This window comes from Cornus florida, unplaced genomic scaffold, assembly GCF_030987335.1.
Source record: "Cornus florida cultivar Cherokee Brave unplaced genomic scaffold, ASM3098733v1 CherokeeBrave_3.0.0_Hap2_Chr04, whole genome shotgun sequence".
In the NCBI taxonomy this organism is placed as follows: Eukaryota; Viridiplantae; Streptophyta; class Magnoliopsida; order Cornales; family Cornaceae; genus Cornus; species Cornus florida.
In genome coordinates this window covers 22277593-22286458 of record NW_026775574.1, presented here as the reverse complement: position 1 = coordinate 22286458, position 8866 = coordinate 22277593, and the positions used below count along the sequence as shown (strand labels likewise).

Genomic DNA, 8866 nt, shown 5'->3' with positions numbered 1-8866 from the left:
AATATATATATATATATAGAGAGAGAGAGTATAGAGGGTTAGTTTTGTCCATTAAAATAATTAGGAAGGTTAAAATGGTAATTTCATTATTCAAATTGGTCAATTCACAAGTCAAAGGGTAATAGGGTGAATTTACCTTTCGTCAGAGGTGATAGGGGTGTTATTGTTAATTTTATCAAACCTGAAGGGGTGTTATTATTCAAAAATGGGCCAACTTTTATCTAGCTGTGAATAGGACAAACCTCTGGGGGTGTGATTGTAATTAACCCTAAAAAGTACAATTACCATCGAGGAAGAATCTCAAATAAAACACTTCCACCTTGAGACAAAGAAGGAAATCACATAATCAAAACCCCTAAGAAACTATCAAACATATGAGAACACAGTCCATAGCAGATTGTTTCTGACATTATCATTGGCTAATTAATGCACCAAAGTAGTTGTACACTGTTCAACATTCTAAAAGACTCCTGGATGCCACTTCAGAAGATCCTCCAAACCATTCCAAACCTGCTTAGCATATGAACATTGACAGAAAACATGATCTGTATGTTTTTCTTTGCAATTGTTTTTGTTTCTTAGATATTACTATTTTTTTATTGCATTATGTTTGCCTTTTTAATAGATTAAATACAAAAAGGTATTGTGCGCATGTGTTATGTTATGTCCTAGCTTTCTAAAAATTACTGTATGTTTTATGTTGCTATTATGGTCGTTTTGTCTAATTGGTGTACAATACATGGTAGTTATTGTTCCTTGTTGATGTGATTTTTGCAGTAGTACTTTTTGTTCTGGTACCAAAAGGCTTCTTTTTTTACCTAAAAGGCAAAATATTTCTTTTCAGGAATCGTGGTTTATGAGCAAGAGAAGATGATGACAATGGAATAGTCCTTTTCTAGGGGCAGAATAATAATGATGAGCACTACTAAACTGTGCACGCCTTCTATAAATTGTGTTGAAAGATTGCTGGAAATTATTCTATGGATATCTTTTAACTTAATAGCATTTTTATGTCAACTTTGTCATGTTTCATGTCCACTTGACTCTATAACCTATGAAGAAATGAGGAATGAGCATTGGGGATTGGCCTAGTTGCTAAAGACTTGGGCATGTTGCCTCATGAAGCTTAAGTCTTAAATTCAATTATTTTGGGACCACGATCGCGGACATAGTTCGTACCTTATCTGAGCACGAGTCCCATAAATTAGTCAGGAGAAAGTCCCATACATCCCGACTATCGAAATGAGGAAGTGAGCATTGGAAAGCCCCAATAAGAGACCACTCATTTCAAAGCCATACAAGTTTTTACATGAAAATAGGCTTTCATATGAGTAACCTATTACTATTAGTTTATTTAAACCAAAATTATTATTATTATAGTCACTATTTTTTGCCAACCGACCATTGTCGTGATGCATGTGACTTCTGCAGACATTTCTTTAGCAGCTATTATCATTATCTTTAAAAAACCAACCATTCTCTTGCATGTGTCATGTTATGCAGGAGCTGTTCCTACCTAGCATGAACTCTTCTACATGGTTGCTTTGTTTCATATATAAGAGCAGCCAAATTAAAAAAAAAAAAAAAGAAGAAAAGATTTTATTCTTTTGCCAATTTATTGTGTTTTAACCAAAGCGACGTAAAGTAATTTGAATTTTTTCTTGCACGTATGCAATATTTTATTTTTTAAAATTAAAAAAACACGATTATGCATTCTTTCAAGAGTCGAATCATATTTTCAAAGCTGTATTTGGAATATAACATAAATGCAATGCATTGAAGTAGAAAGTATTCATGTACTGACATGCATTCAAGTAGAGGGCTTTAGAGAGACGAAATGATTCAAAGCCGTATTTGGAATATAACATAAATGCAATGCATTGAAGTCGAAAGTATTCATGTACTGACATGCATTCAAGTAGAGGGCTTTAGAGAGACGAAATGATACGCGAAGCGATGTCCAGGAGATGTGTCTTCTGCGGCGACGGGGGTGGTGCAACTCCAAATGATATAATTCAACAACGATTGGGTTGGATAGGCCAATATTGGCTAATTTTGATACAAGAAGAAGATGGGAAAGACGGTTTGAATGGTGAGGAGTTTTAACAGAGAGAATAATGGTCATATGTGGAGCAGCGAAATCGGACATTGTAAAATCATCGAATGTACTTCGTTGGGAAATTGAAATGAAGATGAAAAAGGTTGTGCTGGGGAGTGAACTTTGATTTTAGTAGAGATGATAGTAGTCATATGTGGAGTAGTGAAATCGGACACTGTAAAATCATCATCATATGTAATTTTTTGGGAAATTGAAATGAAGATGAAGAAGGTTATGCTGGGGAGTGAATTTTGATTTTGTGTGTTGATTGTTTTGTAGGGCTTAACCAAGGTTAGCCGTCGCTGTAGCGGTTTAACGGAACCTATTCCATATATGTATTACAGAACGAAATTGATTATCGAATTGTGTAGAAAAATATTCGATATTGCACATTAGCCAAAATAATGAGTGTTGTTGCAGTTTAATGGAACCGTTTTCGTATTTGTATTACGTAACGAAATTGTTTATCGGAATTTGTAATTTTTTTTTCTTCTCGATATTGCACATTAGCCAAAATAATGAGTGATCCTTCGACTATTTTAGTAATTCTTCTTAAACTTTTGTAAGATCATTAAACACTACAAGTGGTATATTTATAAATTTTACGTCATTGCGATTAAAAAGGTATGGTAATACTAATTTTTATTAAATTAATGAGTAATAATATATTTAAATTTTAAATAAATTAAATTTATATCATATATATTTGTGGAGACCCGGATGCCTGCCAAGGATAAGGACGAATGCCTTCCTTACAGCTTCTTTTGATATATTTGTAGGTACCTGTATGGATAATTGTATTCGTAAGCAACAACAATATTTTGTGAACAATATGTTTAGAAATATGTATGGTTATTCAAGGATACTATTTTTTCGTTGTCACCACATTGTGAATGATCTGAAAGCATTTGTTTGTTGTTATGCCTTAGAAAGATGGCTCTTCTTTTCTTTTGGAAAATGTTGCTTTAGATCTGCCCTAACGAGGGGCTTGCTTTTGTGCAGGAAAAATGAGTCTAAATTTTTAGGATGACCGTCGCCCTTCCCCCCAGGGAGGGTGAAGTGAATGTCTTTTGTTTCAATTTTGGGGATTTCATCTTCGTGTATTGATTGTGTAACCTTGAGGATTGGATTTGGTTGTACCAAGTTTGATTGTGTTCTAATGCTTGAATTGATCTTTTTACGAACTTTATATTGTCTTATAAATTGGTTATTGAAGATTGATTTCAACATCTTCACTTTTTATAATTATGTTGATGATGGTTATACAATGGTGCTTGATGCATATAATTTCTCTCTTATTATTTTCTCATATTCATCACTATTTCATTTACTTGCATTATTAATTAGCTTTACCTTAGTTGATAATTAGCAACAAACGACCTCTTCTCTATTGCATCAATTGTTCATTGATGTTGAATTGAATCAATCTAATAGTCCTTGTGAATGATCCCTTACTTCACTATATTGTGCGGTAGTAGTATATAAATTTAAAATTGATTTCCAAACACTGAACCACCATTAGAATTGAGTGATGATCACAAAATAAACCAGAAACGTCCATCCTCAAATAGGGATGGTAATGGGCAGTTTAGGAGAGGATCTCATTCCCCATCTCCGCTCCCGTTTAATTTTATTACCCCCAAAACTGCCACCGTATCGATTAAAATTTCACCTCCCACCCCTATAACCATCCCCACCCCATCCCCACTTGCCCCGCCCCATAACCGAATAAAGTAAGAAAGTACTAAAGTAGATTGGTAAAATAAGTGGATGCTCCTCATACAAGGCTCGGGGTAATGGATCCAAGATGAATAATTAATGGTGGTAGTTAGCAAGGTAAAGTAGGCCAAAGGTGTCACATCCCAATTTTTTATCTGATCTAATTTAATTCTTTATTCATTATTATGAGTTTATTAATATTTATTTCAGTTTACATATTTATATTTAATTGAGTTGGGAAAACAAAAATAAGAAAGTTTATTGTTTATAAACAATTAATTTCAAGTATGAGAATTGTTTAAACATGCACGGTACATGGTACTTGGAAGTATTTGGACATGTTTGTTATCTATTCATATGTATGGTATCAATTAAAGATTATTGAGGTAGTGGCAGATAAATATATCAATATATATATATATTTATAGTAAATAAAAGGGTATGTATATTGACATACATATATGATGCGTGAGTGTGATGATGTTAACAATATTTGCTGATGCCTTTTATATGTACTTAATATTTTATGTTTTCCAAGCTTTTCTTTGGAAGCTTTCAAGTTGGTGAGCTGGCTTTATACATTTCAAATTTGGTGGATAACTATTGAAACTAATAGTTGACAGCACCATGTATATATATACATATCATGGGACTTATAAAGATATGTATTTATATAGGAGCTTTCTAGTAAGCTTTGGATGAATTATTTAAGGAATAAATTAAGAAAGAGGGCATGAGTAGGCTTGGACACATGTCACACACATAATAAAAGTTCCATATATACATTATTTTACCTCTTTCGTTTTGGGGTTTCTCCGGACCGGTATGTTAAAAATTAAGGTTGTGTTGAAAAAGAAAAGAAACAGCGGGACTAGAGAAGCCGGACTAGAAAAGGAAATAAGGAAAGTGAAAGAGAGTGAGAAAAGAAGAGAGATAGAATCAGAAAGTGGGTGTTTTGTAGAAAAGGAAGGAAAATTCTCTACAATCTTTGTTGGATTCAACCTAAGGTAAGGAAATTATATTTGATGTTTAATATTTCAACTTTCCATGGATAGTCTGATTTATGAATTTTTATATAACTCATGTAATTGCCATTTATTTAATTTGATAAATTCAAGTTCTAAATTATATGAAAAAGAAAGAATTGTTAAGTAGTTTGACTTGTTGAGGTGATATATATATATATATATATATATATATATATATGGTGAGTAATCTGAAAAAAAAAAAAAAAAAAAAAAAACAAACATGCAATAAATGGATAGAAATAGATTATTGAAGTCAGAGAGGAGAATGAAAGAGAGAGAAATAAAGAGATGGAAGGAAAGTAAAAATAGTGGAAGGAAGAGGAAACAAATAAGGAAAGTTAGGGAAAAATCGTGTATGCAGTCATGAAGGTAGAAAATTTTGTAGTTTAAATTTTATTTTGAAAATTTATAGTATTTAAATTGTCAATACTTTGCTTATTGAGGTGCTCTTGAACCAAATTTCTATCATTATTTTCTTTCTTAGTTAAATGGTTAATTTATATGAAGTGATACAATTCTGACATGATTTTAATTACTGCCCTGAAATTAATCTATATGGTTATCATTAGAATTCCAATTACAATTACATACCAAGGCTGGGATTTATATTTGAATTGAGGATTAAATTGTTTAAATTTTCTTTAGAAATATATATGACATGATTATAAATGTTGTATAGGTAAGGAAAAGGAGTTCACAACTTCGACATTACCAAAGGATAAGTAGATAAGTCAGGAAGTAGCCAAGGTGAGTGTACTCACTGAAAGTTTATTCTTGGATATGCTTAATTGAAGTATTGCAATGGTTTATGTGAATTGAAGATGAATATATATATAACTTGATTATATTAAATAAGGTCCATACTCTGGCCTGGAAGGAGAGTACTACATTAAAAAAAGGTCCATACTCTGGCCAAGAAGGAGAGTACTATAATTAAATAAGGTCCATACTCTGGTGTAGAAGGAGAGTACTATATTATATAAGGTCCATACTCTGGCCTAGAAGGAGAGTACTGTATTTTAATACCTGTAATATGTTAATAAAGTTTAATTGACGTTAGCAGATAATATTTGCTTATATTACTCTGATGTAGTAGTATTGCATTCACTGGGCTTTAAGCTCATTCCTTATCAGGTTGGGGAAAAGAACTTTTGTATAAAATGTAAATATTGTAATAGAACTTAATATTATGACTTGAAGTGACTTGTTTAGTTTTTTAGAACTAGCGAGGTGGATTTATAATTTATCTTTAATTGTAAACTGTTAAGCAAGTACTCTGATGTAGGATGATGTCATGTATGAATGAGACTAATGCAGATGGTTGGATGCATTCCAATTTGTTCAATTTATTAAATAGTGTAAATTGAGTTGGGGTGTGTCAAAAGGTAAGTGGGAGGTATGTCATAATAATGTGAAATGACAGCATCATGGCCATTGAAAAATTTGATGAAGCCATGTGTTATATATAAATAACGAGAAAAGCCATTCTTTGGCTAGTAAAAAAGGTCTTGGAAGCCAGCAAGTGCAAACCCTAACATCTTCAACTTCTAAAAATCTCCATTTTAAAACCCGTTGAGTTCTTTTTACAGAGTGAATATCAGAACACCAAGAGAACGGATTACTCGTATCCATGCCTGATATATCGTAGAGACTAGGTGAATATATGAAAAGTTAGATTAGTTGACGAGTATTACTCCAGGAACTGCTGCTACCTCATATTATCCTTTTTGCTTTCTTAATTTTTGAAGAAAGTAGGTTGAACAAATGACGTATCAGATAAGAAATATAATTAGAGTTTAGGAAAGGTACCGATCTCCTAAGTCTAAGCCACCAATTTGATTATCTCTACACGAAAAGGCGAAACAACAATATCTCTGGACAAAGAGTAATATAGATGAGAAAATCTGTGTAGGTGGTCTCGAAGATGGGCTAGAGTAAAAGTCGTCAGCGCAGTCACAAGACGCAAATGAGGGGTGACCGAGTAGTGAAAAAGTAAAATCAAGAGGGGCTAGAGTTTTTAAGCTAGTTTGGTAAATAATATAACATGTCAAGGGTAAATTAGTAATTTAATAACATAATCAATGCGTATTTTAGTGTTTTGTAGTTTGTTTTAAAATTGATTGACTAATCCAGATAGGGCAATGTGTTTAGTAGATTATTAAAGATAGATATAGGTATGCAAAAAATAAATAAATAAATAAATAATAAAAAAAAAACAATAGTTTTTTTTCCCTTATTTAGATTTTATTTCTAGGCTTTACATTTTGGACTTTTGAGGATTGGGTTAGGTGATATAAATGTGGACTACTGGGCTAAGACCCACGATAAAGGATGAAATGACAGAGGAAGAAAAGATTGGGCCAGGCCAGTACAATAATATGAAAAAGAGTTGGGTGGGTGAGGAGCCCAAGACAATAATTTCCAATCCAGCAATTCTCCACCCACAAAGGGAAATACCGAGAATTTTATTATCAGAAAAAAGACGCAGAGAAGGGAAGAGAAGCGAAGGCAAGCAAGGCGAAGCGAAGTCGGAGGGTTTCGTTACTGGTACGACGCCTCTTCTTCTCCTTCTATGTGTTGATTTTTACTAAACTTTTTACATTACTGTGAAAAATTTCAAGCTATTATTCTGTTCCGTGCTAGGGTTTTCAGAAGAATTGGTTTTCAAAGAGCCTTTTTTTTTTTTTTTTTTTTGTCCTGGGTTTTCAAAATTTGTTTACTTCTTTCATTTATCGATTTAATAAAATACCCCCTGCTTTTGTTTTAGCAAATAATTGGCCTTTTTATTTTTGAATTTTGAAGATAAAAGTCTCTCTCTTGTTATTTCATTTGTATAAATAAAATGTTTCTTTCAGATGGACATCCTCAAGATGCATAGACAGTTCTGTAAACTGCCGTTGCTTGCTAAAATTTGTAATTCTCTCCCCACCTTACATTCCCTCTTTTAATTAATTGTGTCTCAATTTTCACCAATATATGCAAATAATTTTGTTTTCCTATATCAGCTATCTTTCCGGTGTCTGTAGTTACTCTGATGGGTATCGGCGCTCTGATTGCTCATGAGTATGTTTCACTCTGATGTTCAGATCTCAATTGACTAGTCATTACTCTTTATGCTAAATGAAGTTTTTGTATCTTTATTTATTTCTCAAAAAAGCCTTTGGATGATTTATGTGTCAGTTCTGTAGAGTTTTCACTAATGCATCATTGTTGCAGCTTGTATTAATATTTGTACTCATATGATGTTCAAAATTTTGTATATGGCTATATCTAAGAGTTTTGTTGGAAGAATTGTATTATTTGGTATAATGTCTTAATTTGTTTGTTTGTTTCAATTACAGGAGAAATCAACTCGTGAAATATCTCCAAAAACGGTTTGTCTTCTTCCCTTGAAACTTCAATAGATTCTTTTCTCTTTATCTATTGGTCTCACCTTGTATCAGGTGGATAGTTAAATATCTCACCTTGACGTATGCTCTTCATAATGGTCTATAAATTCCAATACTATGTCTTTGTGATGTGTTGTTTCTCTGGAGCATCTTCACTTCACACTGCACTACTTAAAAGATTGTCTCATGCATTCTCACTCATGGATCTTTGTGTTTGGGTTGGGTTGGGTTGGGTTGGGTTGTAGTTCACTTGGACTTCTAGGGTTTTGTTGTTTAGTGAGACTTGGGATACCTTGAGGTCTCTCTTTTTGTCAACCCCAGAGCACTATAATGAGAGACAAGATGTAAATTTCTTTACAGTATCTCTATTACAAATTCACCACACACCATTATCTTGTGGGCTTATGGAATTTATCACCAACAAATGCACCTGCCATCCTCAAATTCCTCCTTTACATATCTCTTTCCCTTGGAAAATTTGTGTTGGCTTTTACCTACTCTTAAATCGAGACACAGATGATAAGTGTGTGAGAATTGTAACAAGTGGCCTTGGGTTTCCGAGGGTTTGTTGTTTGTCATGGTTGTTGCCACTCTCTCTCTTATAAGGCCGTCTTGGTGTCCAATCTGGCCTA

General features: G+C 33.0%; 1 long non-coding RNA gene across 1 annotated transcript; it reads left to right on the top strand.

The window, feature by feature from the left end:
* The first annotated feature begins 7692 nt into the window (after nucleotides 1–7692).
* LOC132302206 (uncharacterized) lies at nucleotides 7693–8310 on the top strand. Its single transcript, XR_009480769.1, has 3 exons — nucleotides 7693–7758; nucleotides 7851–7908; nucleotides 8187–8310. It is a non-coding gene; the product is annotated as an uncharacterized LOC132302206 (long non-coding RNA).
* Nucleotides 8311–8866: the final 556 nt, after the last annotated feature.